Source organism: Oncorhynchus kisutch, linkage group LG20 (genome assembly GCF_002021735.2).
Source record: "Oncorhynchus kisutch isolate 150728-3 linkage group LG20, Okis_V2, whole genome shotgun sequence".
NCBI lineage: Eukaryota > Metazoa > Chordata > Actinopteri > Salmoniformes > Salmonidae > Oncorhynchus > Oncorhynchus kisutch.
The window spans coordinates 12,223,440-12,240,215 of NC_034193.2; positions in this window are offsets into that span (position 1 = coordinate 12,223,440).

The window sequence follows — 16,776 nt, forward strand, 5'->3', positions numbered from 1 at the left end:
TACGAATAATTAAAGAGCAGCAGTAAAATAACAAAAGTGAGGCTATATACAGGGGGTACCGGTACAGAGTCAATGTGCAGGGGCACATTGAGGTAATTGAGGTAATATGTACATGTAGGTAGAGTTATTAAAGTGACTATGCATAGATAATAAACAGATAGTACCAGCAGCGTAAAAGAGGGGGTGGGGGTTCAATGAAAATAGTCTGGGTAGCCATTTGATTAGATGTTCAGGAGTCTTATGGCTTGGGGTTAGAAGCTGTTTAGAAGCCTCTTGGACCTAGACTTGGCATTCAGGTACCGTTTGCCATGCAGTAGCAGAGAGAACAGTCTATGTGTCACGGTTTTCTTTAGGTGAAAGAGAGTCAGACCAAAATGCGGCGTGGCTATTGAGATCCATGTTTAATGAAAACAAAGTAAACACGAATCAAATACAAAAACAAGAAACGTAACACAAAAACCGAAACAGCCTAATACTGGTGCTAAGTAACACAGACAGAACAAGGACATAAGGACAATCACCCACACCCCCCAACACCAAACAGGCTACCTAAATATGGTTCCCAATCAGAGACAATGACGAACACCTGCCTCTGATTGAGAACCATATCAGGCCAAACATAGAACTAGACAAACTAGACATGTAACATAGAATGCCCACTCAGCTCACACCCTGACCAACCAAAACATAGAAACATACAAAGCAAACTAGGGTCAGGGTGTGAAACTATGACTAATGTGGCTCGAGTCAATGAAGAAATGTTAGGGCCTTCCTCTGACACCGCCTGGTATAGAGGTCCTGAATGTCAGGATGCGTGGCCCCAGTGATGTACTGGGCCATACGCACTATCCTCTGTAATGCCTTGCGATCGGAGGCCGAGCAGTTGGCATAGCAGGCTGTGATTGCAACCATGCTCTCAATGGTACAGCTGTAGAACCTTTCGAGGATCTCAAGACCCATGCCAAATCTTTTCAGTCTCCTGAGGGGGATTAGGTTTTGTCGTGCTCTCTTCATGATTCTCTTGGTGTGCTTGGATCCTGTTAGTTTGTGTGTGACGTGGACACTAAGAAACTTAAAAAACTCAACCTCCTCCACTACAGCCCAGTCAATGAGAATGGGGCGTCCTCGGTCCTCTTTTTCCTGTAGTCCACAATCATCTCCTTTGTCTTGAACACATTGAGGGAGAGGTTGTTTTCCTGGCACCACACGGCCAGATCTCTGACCTCCTTCCTATAAACTGTCTTGTCGTTGGCAATAATCAGGCCTACCACTGTGTCATCGGCAAACTTAATGATGGTGTTGGAGTCATGCCTGGCCATGCAGTAATGAGTGAACAGGGAGTACAGGAGGGGACTGAGCACACATCCCTGAGGGGTCCCCGTGTTGAGGATCAGCGTGGCAGATGTTTTGTTACCGACCCTTACCACCTTGGGGGTGGCCCGTCAGGAAGTTCCAGGGTCCTTAGCTTAGTTGTGAGCTTGCAGGGAACTATGGTATTGAATGCTGAGCTGTAGTCAATTAATAGCATTCTCACAAAGAGCAGTGTGGACTGCGATAGAGATTGCATTATCTGTGGATCTGTTGGTGCGGTATGCAAATTGGAGCAGGTTTTCTGGGATAATGGTGTTGATGTGAGCCATGACCAGCGTTTCAAAGCACTTCATGGCTACAGATGTGAGTGCTACGAGTCGGTAGTCATTTAGGCAGGTTACCTTAATGTTCTTGGGCACAGGGACTATGGTGGTCTGCTTGAAAAATGCTGGAATTACAGACTCAGACAGGGAGAGGTTGAAATGTCAGTGAAGACACTTGCCAGTTGGTCAGTGCATCAATGCTCGGAGTACACATCCTGGTTATCCGTCTGGCCCTGCGTCCTTGTGAATGTTGACCTGTTTAAAGGTCTTCCACAGTGTTTGATCACACAGTCATCCGGAACAGCTGAGGCTCTCATGCATGTTTCAGTGTTACTTGCTAAATTGAGCTCATCTGTTAGTAATTTAACTTGTCTGTTAGGCTTGTGTCACTCGGCAGCTCGCAGCTATGCTTCCCTTTGTAGTCTGTAATAGTTTGCCAGCCCTACCACATCCGACAAGCATCGGAGCCGTTATAGTACAATTCGATCTTAGTCCTCCATTGATGCTTCTGGTTGAAGGTTTAGCTGAGGTCCTAGTGGGATTTCTTATAAGCTTCTGGGTTATAGTCCCGCTCCTTGAAACTGTCAGCTCAACCGTTTAGCTCAGTGCAGATGTTGCCTGTAATCCATGGCTTCTTGTTGCGGTATGTACGTACAGTCACTGTGGGCACAACGTCATCGATGCATGTATTGATGAAGCCAGTGACTGATGTGCTGTACTCCTCTATACCATCGGAAGAATCCCGGAACATATTCCAGTCTGTGCTACCAAAACAGTCCTGTAGCTTAGCATCTGCTTCATCTGACCACTTTTTTTATTGACCGAGTCACTGGTGCATCCTGCTTTACTTTTTGCTTGTGAGCAGAATCAGGAGGACAGAATTATGGTCAGATTTGCCAAATGAAGGGCGAGGGAGAGCTTTGTACGCATCTCTGTGTGTGGAGTAAAGTTGGTCTAGAGTTTTATTCCTTCTGGTTGCACATTTATCATGCTGGTAGAAATGAGGTAAAACGGATTTAAAAGTTTCACTGCATTAAAGTCCCCGGCCACTAGGAGCATCGCCTCTGGATGAGCGTTTTCCTGTTTGCTTATTGCGGTCTTAGTGCCAGCATTGGTTTGTGGTGGTAAATAGACAGCTACAAAGAATATAGATTAAAACTCTCTCGGTAGATAGTGTGGTCTACAACTTATCATTAGATACACTACCTCAGGTGAGCAAAACCTTGAGACTTCCTTAGATATCATGCACCAGCTGTTGTTTACAGATATTACATTTCTAAGTGACCCCAAACTTTTGAACGGTAGTGTATGTATACCGCCACCCCTTGTCTTACAAGAGGCTGCTGTTCTATTCTGCCTATCCAATGTGTAACCCGCCAGCTATATGTTGTTCATGTCGTTGTTCAGCCACGACTCGGTGAAACATAAGATATTATGGTTTTAATACCCCGTTAGTAGGATATACATGCTTGTAGTTCGTCCATTTTATTATCCAGCGATTGTACGTTGGCCAATAGTACCGATGGCAAAGGCAGATTAGCCACTCATCGCCGGATCCTTACAAGGCATCCCGATCTCTTTGCGCGATATCTCCGTCTTTTTCTCCTGCGAATTACGGGTTGAGGCCCTCTTCGCGTGTCTGGAATAAATCCCTCTCGTCCGACTAATTAATTAAAAATGATTTGTTCAAATCAAGGTGAGTAATCACGCTACTGCTACTCTCTGTTCATCATATATGTATAGTCACTTTAACCATATCTACATGTACATGCTACCTCAATCAGCCTGACTAACCGGTGTCTGTATGTAGCCTCGCTACTTTTATAGCCTCGCTACTGTATATAGCCTGTCTTTTTACTGTTGTTTAATTTCTTTACCTACCTACTGTTCACCTAATACTTTTTTTGCACAATTGGTTGGAGCCTGTAAGTAAGCATTTCACTGCAAGGTTTACTTACACCTGTTGTATTCGGCGCACGTGACAAATAAACTTTGATTTGATTTGATTTGATCGCTGTTCTGATGTCCAGAAGCTCTTTTCGGTCATAAGAGACAGTGGCAGCAACATTATGTACAAAATAAGTTACAAACAATGCGAAAAAACAAACAAAATAGCACGGTTGGTTAAGAACCCAGTAAACGGCAGCCATCCTCTCCGGCGCCATTATTTTTGGAACACAAAGTTTCACATGGATTTTCAAATGAGATCACATTAGCTTTCACATGTGGTTTATATTTTCACGTGACATTTCATAGGTGAGGCCCTTCAAACAAAAATGTGTATTTATGATACACACACTGCTTTTAACACACAGTTTCCAACTATTGACACACTTTGACATACATGACTACATTGTGTCTTCATTTAAACGGTAATTACACATTATTCAACATGTCCTCACCTGGGATTTGTATTCAACCTCTTGGTTGCTAAGCCACCATTTTGGTCTTATGTAGCTAAATTTTAATTGGGTTTTTACATAGGTAAAAAGTAGAGACTCAGAGCTACACAATGACATATCATACACTGCATTGTTGAGGAACAATGGGAAAGGAATTCTGCTTTGAAAGTGGATCAACTTATAAAATTACTTTAAGAAAAGGGCCTTTGAGAATGTTTTGGTACCTACTGGATAGCTCTCCTTTGTCTTCACCAATTCAGCATTGTTCACACCCTCTTAAACCAGCCCCACCCATCTCTTTAAGGGCTCACATGTGAGGTCATGTGCTAAAATGTGAGTAGTGTAGTAAAGATTAAGACTAAAAGTGGTGGTAATAAAGAACAATTCCAAGAAAACTGAGTGTCCAGATAAAAATATTTTATAAATATTAGATGACGCTTACCCAGACACACTTGTCTTAATTGATGGGTCATGTGAAAGAAATGCTATAACCTCCAGCGACATCCAGTGGTCTAAAAAGTACTAAATTGTCATACTTGAGTAAAAGTAAAGATACCTTAATTGAAAATGACTGAAATAAAAGTAAAAGTCACCCAGTAAAATACTACTTGAGTAGGTCTAAAATTATTTGGTTTTAAAAATACTTAATTATCAAAAGCAAATGGAATTGCTAAAATGTACTTAAGTATCAAAAGTACATTATTTTCAAATTCCTTATATTAAACCAGACCGCCCAATTGTGTTTTAAATGTTTTATTTACAGATAGCCAGGGTCACACTGAAACAATCATACATAATTTACAAACGAACCATTTGTCTTTAGTGAGTCTGCCAGATCAAATGCACTAGGGATGAACGGGGATGTTCTCTTGATAAGTGTGTGAATTGAACAATTTTCGTGTCAAAATGTCAGCAACCATCTTCTGGTACACAGACCGTTCACTCTGAACAAGCAGGATATGCTGCTCATGCTTCTCCAGCTTGGCTGACTTAACAGCTTCTGGAAAATACAGAAATAATGTGAGATCAATAAAAGTAGTGCCAATCATTTTGGAGGTCAAATACAATTTTAAATAATCAAAAATGTGTTTATGGTTTAAATACCGAGTGTTGTCATCGACTACCAGTAGAGACACCACACTGCTGCATTTGTCACATTTGTCACATTTGTCACAAGCTTTAACTTGGGATCTTTTGTTTAGACATGTAACGTTAACGTTAGCTAGCTAAACAATGAACTATAATCCCAAACCAGAGTACTAGCAATACAAACTGATTGTCATAGCTAGCTCAAACTAAAGTTTCTCAAATATAGTAGATTCAATGTTAGCTAGCTAGCAAGCAAGCCATCAAACTTCAGCTAGCTAGCTAACGGCAAGCTTTAAATTGCAGTGAAAACAACTTTGACAAAATTATAAACGTATAATATCAAACTGTAACTAGACTCTTGCCCATAAACATGGATGAAAGCTTTATGGCAGACTGCAACCTCTTTCATTAAAGAAGATGTCATGTGCCCTTTCCGCTTGCTTGGCCCATTGTTGTTGCGTCAAGTTACTCTGGTTCACACTGAAGCTTTAGGCCCCACCCAAACTCTGACCATTTTACCTGCCCTAGCAGAGCTGATTAGGCTATGTTCATGCTATCCAGAGCATTGGTGAATGTAACTCTGCTCCTGGCAACAATTTAATTGCGCTTTTTTGCCAACATTTACTGACATCGGCAAAATTCAACCAGTGTTGAAACTCATCTCTCAGCATGTCCAGCCCACTCATTACCTCAGCCAATCATGGCTAGCGGAAAGGTTGCTTACTTTTTCTTTGGCTTAACTAACTAGAATCCTAATTTAACAATTGTATTCCTATTTACAGATGGCATAAAATGTGTTATTAAGGCACATGAAAGTTTTTATGTTCAGGAAGGCATTTTTTTCAAAAAACACACTTTGATAAAAAAAAATACATTCAAATGGCTCTCCGGTGAATTTGTGACTTGCAACATACACCTAGTTTCCGTAACTTCTTATGGTATAGGGGACGCTTGCGTCCCACTTGGCCAAAAGCCAGGGAAAATGCAGCGCGGCAAATTCAAATAAAATGATATAAAAATCAAACGTTCATTAAATCACACATGTAAGATACTAAATTAAATCTACACTCGTTGTGAATCCAGCCAACATGTCAGAATTTAAAAAGGCTTTTCCGCGAAAGCATAAGAAGCTATTATCTGATGATATCACAACAGTAAACAAAGAGAGTAACATATTTCAACCCTGCAGGCGCTACACAAAACGCAGAAATAAAATATAAAACATGCCTTATCTTTGACAAGCTTCTTTATATCCAATATGTCCCATAAACATCACAATTGGTCCTTTTGTTTGATGAATTCCATCCATATATATCCAAAATGTCCATTTATTTGGCGCGTTTGATCCAGAAAAAAAACAGCTTCCAAATTGCGCAACGTCACTACAGAATATCTCACAATTAGCCTGTAAACTTTGCCAAAACATTTCAAACTACTTTTGTAATACAACTTTAGGTATTTTTAAACGTTAATAATCGATCAAATTGAAGACGGGTCCATCTGTTTTCAAAAGAGGATGAGAGGAAACTAACAGTACTTTTCAAGTCTTGGCTAACTCTCAACAGCGTTACCTTTTTCCAAGATGGCTGTACTTCTTCATTGCACAAAGGAATAGCCTCAACCAAATTCCAAAGACTGGTGACATCCAGTGGAAGTGGTAGGAACTGAAAACAAGTGCCTAAGAAATATCGTTTCCCAATGAGAACCCACTGAACAGACAGAGACCTAAAAAAAACGAATTCTGAACGGTTAGTCCTCAGGGCTTTGCCTGCTACATAAGTTCTGTTATACTCACAGACATGATTCAAACAGTTTTAGAAACTTCAGAGTGTTTTCTATCCAAATCTACTAATGATATGCATATCTTATATTCTTGGCATGAGTAGCAGGAAGTTGAAATTGGGCACGCTATTTATCCAAAAGTGAAACTGCTGCCCCCTATACCTTAAGAAGTTAAATTGGTCATATTTAATGGCAAATAAACCTGGCAAACATCTCACAGGCCTTACACAATAAATAAATAAATAAATAAAAGCCAAAACAGTTATAAGTTGAAAAATAATATGATGACAATGCTTTAATTAGAAACAACAACGCTTATAAAGATAATGTTAAAGCTTCTATGAAAATCAGATTTAAATAAGTTGGACTGATCCTACAGCCTTCTTAGACTCTTAGACTTCTTAGAGTCAAATCCGCAAAAGTTGTTGCTGCCCCTATTACTAGCATATTCAACCTCTCTTTCATATCGTCTGAGATCCCGAAAAGTTTGAAAAGCTGCCGTGGTCATCCCCTCTTCAAAGGGGGAGACAGTCTAGACCCAAACTATTATAGGCCTCAGTTTTTCACAATTCCTGACATTTAATCCTAGTAAAGATTCCCTGTCTTAGGTCAGGATCACCACGTTATTTTAAGAATGTGAAATATCAGAATAATAATAGAGAGAATGATTTATTTCAGCTTTTAATTCTGTCATCACATTCCCAGTGGGTCAGAAGTTTACATACACTCAATTAGTATTCGGTAGCATTGCCTTTAAATTGCTTAACTTGGGTCAAACGTTTCAGGCAGCCTTCCACAAGCTTCCCACAATAGGTTGGGTGAATTTTGGCCCATTCCTCATGACAGAGCTGGTGTAACTGAGTCATGTTTGTAGGCCTCCATGCTCGCACACACTTTTTCAGTTCTGTCCACAAATTTGCTATAGGATTGAGGTCAGAGCTTTGTAATGGCCACTCCAATACCTTGACTTTGTTGTCCTTAAGCCATTTGACACAACTTTGGAAGTATGCTTGAGGTCATTGTCCATTTGGAAGACCCATTTGCAATTTTGTTGGAAAACATTTTACTGCAACTGCAATAATACTGCAACATAAATAATGACTTGTGATTTACAGTAAATCTTTTAAGGGGACCACAAAAATATTAAATACTGTTTCATAAGTGAGAACAAAGAACAAATGTATAAAGATCACTTTTTTCTATTACTCAACAATATGATAGCAGATCTAATTAAATTGAACAATCTTCCCATAAATCTTACAGGTAGAATAAACCTCTTCAGAATGCCATGGCTCACAATATTTTTGTATTTATTTCGGTAATACCAATTACCCCACCAAAGCAATTCTCATAACAGACTATATATGGGCATATACAAGTAATAGAATAAAAGGAAAGTTTAATATCTTCCTAAGTCTGAGGGTTGTTTTAACTTGCTACCAAAGCCTTTTACTTGTGACATATATTTAAATGTACTAACGAGGAAATATGGGTACATATTAAAGATGCTTATACTCATCCCCAGAATAGTTGTACGTGTCTAACCCTAACAACTTCATTGTTAAGAACACTATAACAATATGGAAGATAGTGAAACGTATTCTACAAAAACCAATACCACTCCCTAAAAACACAAACCTATGGAACAATCCTTGGATAGCTTTTCAGAATTCACAGATAAATTGGTCCACATGGAAAAGGCATAGAAACCATAAATGACTTGGTAGCAGGAAGCACATTTATTCCCATGGCAGAATTCAAATGCAATTTTGGACTGACCAATGTAGATATTTTCAAATACATAAAACTAAAAGTTACATATCATAAGATTTCGATTATAAATATTTGGGATATCAGAGCAACCTTGAGGAATGCTCATATAATAGGTAAAGATATGCATATCCAGCTCACAATCTCTTAGAGAAAATATAACTAGTGAGCATAACTAACAAAATTACAGTTAACGGAAATGTATGCTGAATCCAGTATAAACTAATTTATTGAATTTACTATAGAAGATAAACATTCTACAGCATAATAGCAGAGTCATGTTTTAAGTGTAAAATGAGCAATGACTCAATAATCCATGCTTTCTGGGAATGCAATAAAGTCCAAAAGTTATGGGCGGAGCTAGAAAGTTGGCTGTCCGAAGTATTACAACGTAAACTTACTTTTAATCCGTCTGTCTGCATATTTAAAGACATGGCAAATGGGTGTGTTCTGAGATACCCAATGGGCTGGCCGATTCTCTTCTCATCATTCATCTTGAAAAAATGTATACTAAAATGTATACTAAAATGTATACATTTGTATACTAAAAACCTGGAAATCAATCAATCCTCCACAATGTAAAATCGAATGATTTAATACTGAAATAGTATGGGCGACCGAGAAAAACAAAATGGTACAATTTAGGGCCATGTGGCAAACATTAATGCAGGCAATAGAGATGGGGTTATGAGCATGTGGGTGTGGGTAGATGAGATGTAGTTGTTTGTGTGTGTCTGTCAGTTGTGGTTATTATGTGTATGGTTGTAACTGGTGTGGGGAAAAAACAATATTTTTAAAATGTAGGTGGTAGGGGCTCAGACCATTTGGTGGCATGGTCTAAAATATGTTGTATTTTTGCTAACCTTAGGTGAAAATGTTGTACCATTTAAGTGCTTTAATTGTTAAAGTTGACAATCAAGATTTGCACTGATGAGTGGTTGCTGTGCTTTTTCCCAAAGCTTAATTGCAGTACGCACACAGAAAGTTAAATCTATCAACCAGTTGCTAGTAAGCTATTGTGACATTCCCTTGAGTATTACAGTAACATAGTGACTTGCTATGAATTAAACACCATATGGCTCTTCGTCACATGCATTTATGTCCTCCATTAATTAACAAGAGTGCAGAGCTGATAGTATAGACGCTTATAATTTATGAACCGAATACAACAGATCACATTAACTACTACAGTATGTTGCCACTCAGCAAGTGAAGCACATGTTTTCAACAGAAACATCAGGTTACTAGCAAGGATTGCCAGTGGCAGCAAGTGTGCTAGTAGCTTCCAGTCAATAAAGTAGCTTTTAGTCAATAAATATCATATTCAGAGCAACAAGTTGCCAATCAGCTAGCAGAAAATGAAGAAAAACCTCTTTACAGCACAGACCATTACTGTTACAGTCACTTGACATGTTTTCCAGAACAATGTTACAGACTTCCTCAATTTACTGTGGCAAAACCATAAAATACTTAAACTGCTCCAACACTTCAACTGATGTTTGGCACAAATGCACATATTTAACCATGCCCCCAAATATGATAATGCCCCTAATCAGTACATTACCCCACCTATATTTTAAAGTGCAGTGATGACCATACCTTATATTCCAAATTGTACCATGTGAGTTTACATGTGTAGGTTTGAAGTATACCTTTGACCTTTTGGTACACCAGGGACCAACACCATACCCTTATTTTGTAGTGTGTTAATATACACTGCTCAAAAAAATAAAGGGAACACTAAAATAACACATCCTAGATCTGAATGAATGAAATATTCTTATTAAATACTTTTTTCTTTACATAGTTGAATGTGCTGACAACAAAATCACACAAAAATGATCAATAGAAATCAAATTTATCAACCCATGGAGGTCTGGATTTGGAGTCAAACTCAAAATTAAAGTGGATAACCACACTACAGGATGATCAAACTTTGATGTAATGTCCTTAAAACAAGTCAAAATGAGGCTCAGTGGTGTTTGTGGCCTCCACGTGCCTGTATGACCTCCCTACAACGCCTGGGCATGCTCCTGATGAGGTGGCGGATGGTCTCCTGAGGGATCTCCTCCCAGACCTGGAGTAAAGCATCCGCCAACTCCTGGACAGTCTGTGGTGCAACGTGGCGTTGGTGGATGGAGCGAGACATGATGTCCCAGATGTGCTCAATTGGATTCAGGTCTGGGGAACAGGCAGGCCAGTCCATAGCATCAATACCTTCCTCTTGCAGGAACTGCTGACACACTCCAGCCACATGAGGTCTAGCATTGTCTTGCATTAGGAGGAACCCAGGGCCAACCAGACCAGCATATGGTCTCATAAGGGGTCTGAGGATCTCATCTCGGTACCTAATGGCAGTCAGGCTACCTTTGGCGAGTACATGGAGGGCTGTGTGGCCCCCCAAAGAAATGCCACCCCACACCATGACTGACCCACCGCCAAACCGGTCATGCTGGAGGATGTTGCAGGCAGCAGAACATTCTCCACGGCGTCTCCAGACTCTGTCACGTCTGTCACGTGCTCAGTGTGAGCCTGCTTTCATCTGTGAAGAGCACAGGGCACCAGTGGCGAATTTGCCAATCTTGGTGTTCTCTGGCAAATGCCAAACGTCCTGCACGGTGTTGGGCTGTAAGCACAACCCCCACCTGTGGACGTTGGGCCCTCATACCACCCTCATGTAGTCTGTTTCTGACTGTTTGAGCAGACACATGCACATTTGTGGCCTGCTGGAGGTCATTTGGGACGGCAGGGTAGCCTAGTGGTTAGAGCGTTGGACTAGTAACCGGAAGGTTGCGAGTTCAAACCCCCGAGCTGACAAGGTACAAATCTGTCGTTCTGCCCCTGAACAGGCAGTTAACCCACTGTTCCCAGGCCGTCATTTAAAATAAGAATGTGTTCTTAACTGACTTGCCTGGTTAAATAAAGGTAAAATAAGGGCTCTGGCAGTGCTCCTCCTGCTCCTCCTTGCACAAAGGTGGAGGTAGCGGTCCTGCTGCTGGGTTGTTGCCCTCCTACGGCCTCCTCCACGTCTCCTGATGTACTGGCCTGTCTCCTGGTAGCGCCTCCATGATCTGGACACTACGCTGACAGACACAGCAAACCTTCTTGCCACAGCTCGCATTGATGTTCCATCCTGGATGAGCTGCACTACCTGAGCCACTTGTGTGGGTTGTAGACTCCGTCTCATGCTACCACTAGAGTGAAAGCACCGCCAGCATTCAAAAGTGACCAAAACATCAGCCAGGAATCATAGGAACTGAGAAGTGGTCTGTGGTCACCACCTGCAGCCCCACTCCTTTATTGGGGGTGTCTTGCTAATTGCCTATAATTTCCACCTGTTGTCTATTCCATTTGCACAACAGCATGTGAAATGTATTGTCAATCAGTGTTGCTTCCTAAGTGGACAGTTTGATTTCACAGAAGTGTGATTGACTTGGAGTTACATTGTGTTGTTTAAGTGTTCCCTTTTTTTTGAGCAGTGTATGTTCCAAGCAGTAACTATGAACCTGGTGACACTGCAGAAACATTGCTCCTCTCTCAATCAGGAGGTTGCAAGTTCAAATCCCCACTCTACATCAGGTGTCCTTGAACATGGCTACTTTTACATTGGTGGAAAAAATTGTCCATAGTACAAAATATACAAGATTTTACAGTAATTGAAAACAGACAACAGCAGCATACTATCTTTTATAGACATAACACCTTCAAGTTGTTCTAGAAATTTACTGTATTTTTACTGCAACTTTTGGCAAAATGCAGAAATATATTCTTGCCAAAATCCCTTATGTTCACAGAACTGGTGGAACAGCAGCAACTTCAGGTAGCTATCAACCAAGCATGAAGCAACATACTGTACATTAACACTTACATTTAGCTGTAAAAATGCAGTAACTAGTTGTAAATATACCATATTTCTGAACATCTGACATCTCAGCTTTCATTTGCTCAAATGTTGTCACATGCAATTTCATGTTGAAATGTTGCATACCCATGTTGTAAAGAAAGTTCAGATGAGATTGTGTTTTCACATTTGCTCAAATTTGCCTTTTCTAGGTTTAGAGCAGGACTCGTCCATTTCCCCCCATCTCAAGAGAGGACTCTGGCAGAGAAAATATTGGATTGCACAGCAGCCGATGAACTGAAAAAAACAGAACATTGAAACACCTAGGCTATGTCTTTAGGGAGACTAGAAATCTTTACAGAGCATTAAAAGGTGGTGGAGAAGACAATGTAGCCCAGGAACCGTTCCAGTATATCATGATAAGAAAATCAACAGAATGAAATGGAAGAGTGTGAGAGAAATTATGGGGTAATTTTCTGCTGCAGGGATATAAATTAGAATTCTAAAAACCATCGATTGCTATAGATTTTCTTTTTCTTTTTGTCTTTTTTCACCTCGGCTGCATGCTGGAGTTCAAGGCCTGAACGAGGGAAAAGGGAGGGCTGGATGCACTCCAAGTGTGTGTGTGTGTGTGTGTCTCTGTCTGTCTGTCTGTCTGTCTCTGTCTCACAGCAGAAACCAATTCATTATGAATGTTAATACCCAGCAAGGTTCTTTATCTCCACATCTGAGCCTTCACTAAACCAGACATGCTCAATAGTATGACTAAACTCAATAGCCCATGTATAGAAGTCTTTGGGTGCGTGGTTGTAAGAGAAATGCTTACTCCTTCGTACAGTAAGCATTTCACTGTTAGTCACCACCTGTTGTTTACGAAGCATGTGACAAATACAATTTTCTTTGATTTAATTAAGGGCAAATGAACAAGAAAAGGTAAACCTACAGTCGAATAAATGTAAATATACTGCTCTTCCTCTTTAGAAACACTACTGTACCCTCCAGTATGGGATTTCTGAGATCTCTGAGCGTTAATTGTAGTTGTGACAATCCAAAATAGATTCCCAGGTGTTGGTGGAGTTTCTCAGATTTCAGCGAAACTCTATTTAAGACAACACGGCTATGATAGATGTCAGACGTAGAAAGGGTGAGAGCTGAAACGTATCCCCTCCACTAATGAATCTGTTTTGCATAATGTGAGAATGAAGGAAAACAACCGTTTCATGCAAGACATGCAGCCAATGTCAATTTGCATTGAATTCCCTGTATACTGCACTTTCAAATATATTCTTGGATAATGTTTTGTCTGTTGGAAAGTGAGTTAGGCAATTAAATGGTAACTATCTGTAAATAATGCATAGAAGTTGGTACTTAAAAGATCATTAATAAAACTATGTGTTGGCTATATGTTAGAGCAGTGGTTCCTTTTCCCGTTACTGTACCAACTGAATTTTGATCTGCCTGGAGTACCCCAGAAGTATCCCCTCATGTACATTTTACCAGTAGGCCTATGGTGTCATGATGTTTCTCAAGTACCTCCTGTGGATAGGCCAAGTATCCCCAGGGGTTCTGTATCCCTGGTTGGGAATCACTGTGTTAAAATGGATTTGTGTGTTCAAATAGTTACAAAGTGCACATTTCTGCTTTGTATCCCCTTGAACCTCTGGGGGCAGTATTTCATTTTTGGATGAAAAACGTTCCCGTTTTAAACAAGATATTTTGTCACGAAAAGATGCTCGACTATGCATATAATTGACAGCTTTGGAAAGAAAACACTCTGACGTTTCCAAAACTGCAAAGATATTCTCTGTGAGTGCCACAGAACTAATGTTACAGGCGAAACCAAGATGAAATTTCATACAGAAAGTGAGCCAGATTTTTGAGGCGCTGTGTTCCAATGTCTCCTTATATGGCTGTGAATGCGCAAGGAATGAGCCTACACTTTCTGTCGTTTCCCCAAGGTGTTTGCAGCATTGTGACGTATTTGTAGGCATATCATTGGAAAATTGACCATAAGAGACTACATTTACCAGGTGTCCGCTCGGTGTCCTCTATCGAAACTATTGCGTAATCTCCAGGTGCGTGCATTGTTCCATTTTGAACAGAGGAGAAACCAAACTGCCACGAGTGACTTATCATTGAATAGATATGTGAAAAACACCTTGAGGATTGATTCTATACAATGTTTCTGTCGATATTATGGAGTTAATTTGGGAAAAAGTTTGCGTTGTATTGACAGAATTTTCTGGATTTTTTCTTAGCCAAACGTGATGAACAAAACGGAGCGATTTCTCCTACACAAATAATCTTTTTGGAAAAACTGAACATTTGCTATCTAACTGAGAGTCTCCTCATTGAAAATATCAGAAGTTCTTCAAAGGTAAATGATTTTATTTGAATGCTTTTCTTGTTTTTGTGAAAATGTTGCCTGCTGAATGCTAGGCTTAATGCTATGCTAGCTATCAATACTCTTACACAAATGCTTGTGTAGCTATGGTTGAAAAGCATTTTTGGAAAATCTGAGATGACGGTGTTGTTAACAAAAGGCTAAGCTTGTGAGCCAATATCTTTATTTCATTTCATTTGCGATTTTCATGAATAGTTAACGTTGCGTTATGGTAATGAGCTTGAGGCTATAATTACGCTCCCGGATACGGGATTGCTCGTCGCAACAGGTTAATATTAGAAAATATCTGTCCACAACACATTAGCGAGTCCATAGTGAGTAGTAGAGCTGAAACAAAACTTCCAATCCACCACCCAGACTAACACAGAGCCCTGAGAAGAGATGTTGTGAGTTTTTCCCCTCCTCCCCATTCCAGTGCGATTGACTGCTATGTAACGTATCTGTAACGAGATATCACTATAAAATAAACTCAGCAAAAAAAAGAAACGTCCTCTCACTGTCAACTGCATTTATTTTCAGCAAACTTAACATGTGCAATTATTTGTATGAACATAACAAGATTCAACAACTGAGACATAAACTGGACAAGTTCCACAAACAACAGAAATGTAATAATGTGTCCCCGAACAAAGTTGTGGGTTCAAAATCAAAAGTAACAAAAATGGACTGCACCAGATTTGCCAGTTCTTGCTATGAGATGTTACCCCACACTTCCACCAAGGCACCTGCAAGTTCCGGACATTTCTATGGGGAATGGCCTTAGCCTTCACTTTCTGATCCAACAGGTCCCAAACGTGCTCAATGGGATTGAGATCTGGGCTCTTTGCTGGCCATGGCATCATACTGACATTCCTGTCTTGCAGGAAATTAAGCACAGAACGAGCAGTTTGGCTGGTGGCATTGTCATGCTGAGGGGTCATGTCAGGATGAGCCGACAGGAAGGGTACCACATGAGGGAGGAGGATGTCTTCCCTGTAATGCATAGCGTTGAGATTGCCTGCAATGACAACAAGCTCAGTCCGATGATGCTGTGACACACTGCCCCAGACCATGACAGACCCTCCACCTCCAAATCGATCCCACTCCAGAGTACAGGTCTCGGTGTAACGCTCATTCCTTCAACGATAAACACGAATCTGACCATCACCCCTGGTGAGACAAAACCGCAACTCATCAGAGAAGAACACTTTTTGCCAGTCCTGTCTGGTCCAGCAGCGGTGGGTTTGTGCCCACAGGCGACGTTGTTTCCGGTGATGTCTGGTGAGGACCTGCCTTTCAACAGGCCTACAAGCCCTCAGTCCAGCCTCTCTCAGCCTATTGCGGTCAGTCTGAGCACTGATGGAGGGATTGTGCATTCCTGGTGTAACTCAGTTGATGTTGCCATCCTGTACCTGTCCCGCAGGTGTGATGTTCAGATGTACCAATCCTGTGCAGGTGTTGTTACACTTGGTCTGCCACAGCGAGGATGATCAGCTGTCCATCCTGTAGCGTTGTGTCTCCCTGTAGCTTTGTCTTAGGCGTCTCACAGTGCGGACATTGCAATTTATTGCCCTGCCTCCTTGCAGTTTGCCTAAGGTACGTTCACGCAGATGAGCAGGGACCCCGGGCATCTGTCTTATGGTGTTTTACAGAGTCAGTAGAAAGGCCTCTTTAGTATCCTAAGTTTTCATAACTGTGACATAACTTTGTCTTAATGACCGTTCCACAGGTGCATTCATTGTTTATGTTTCATTGAACAAGCATGGGAAACAGTGTTTAAACACTTTACAATGAAGACCTGTGAAGTTATTTGGATTTTTACAAATTATCTTTGAAAGACATGGTCCTGAAAAAGGGCTGTTTCTTTTTTTTTGC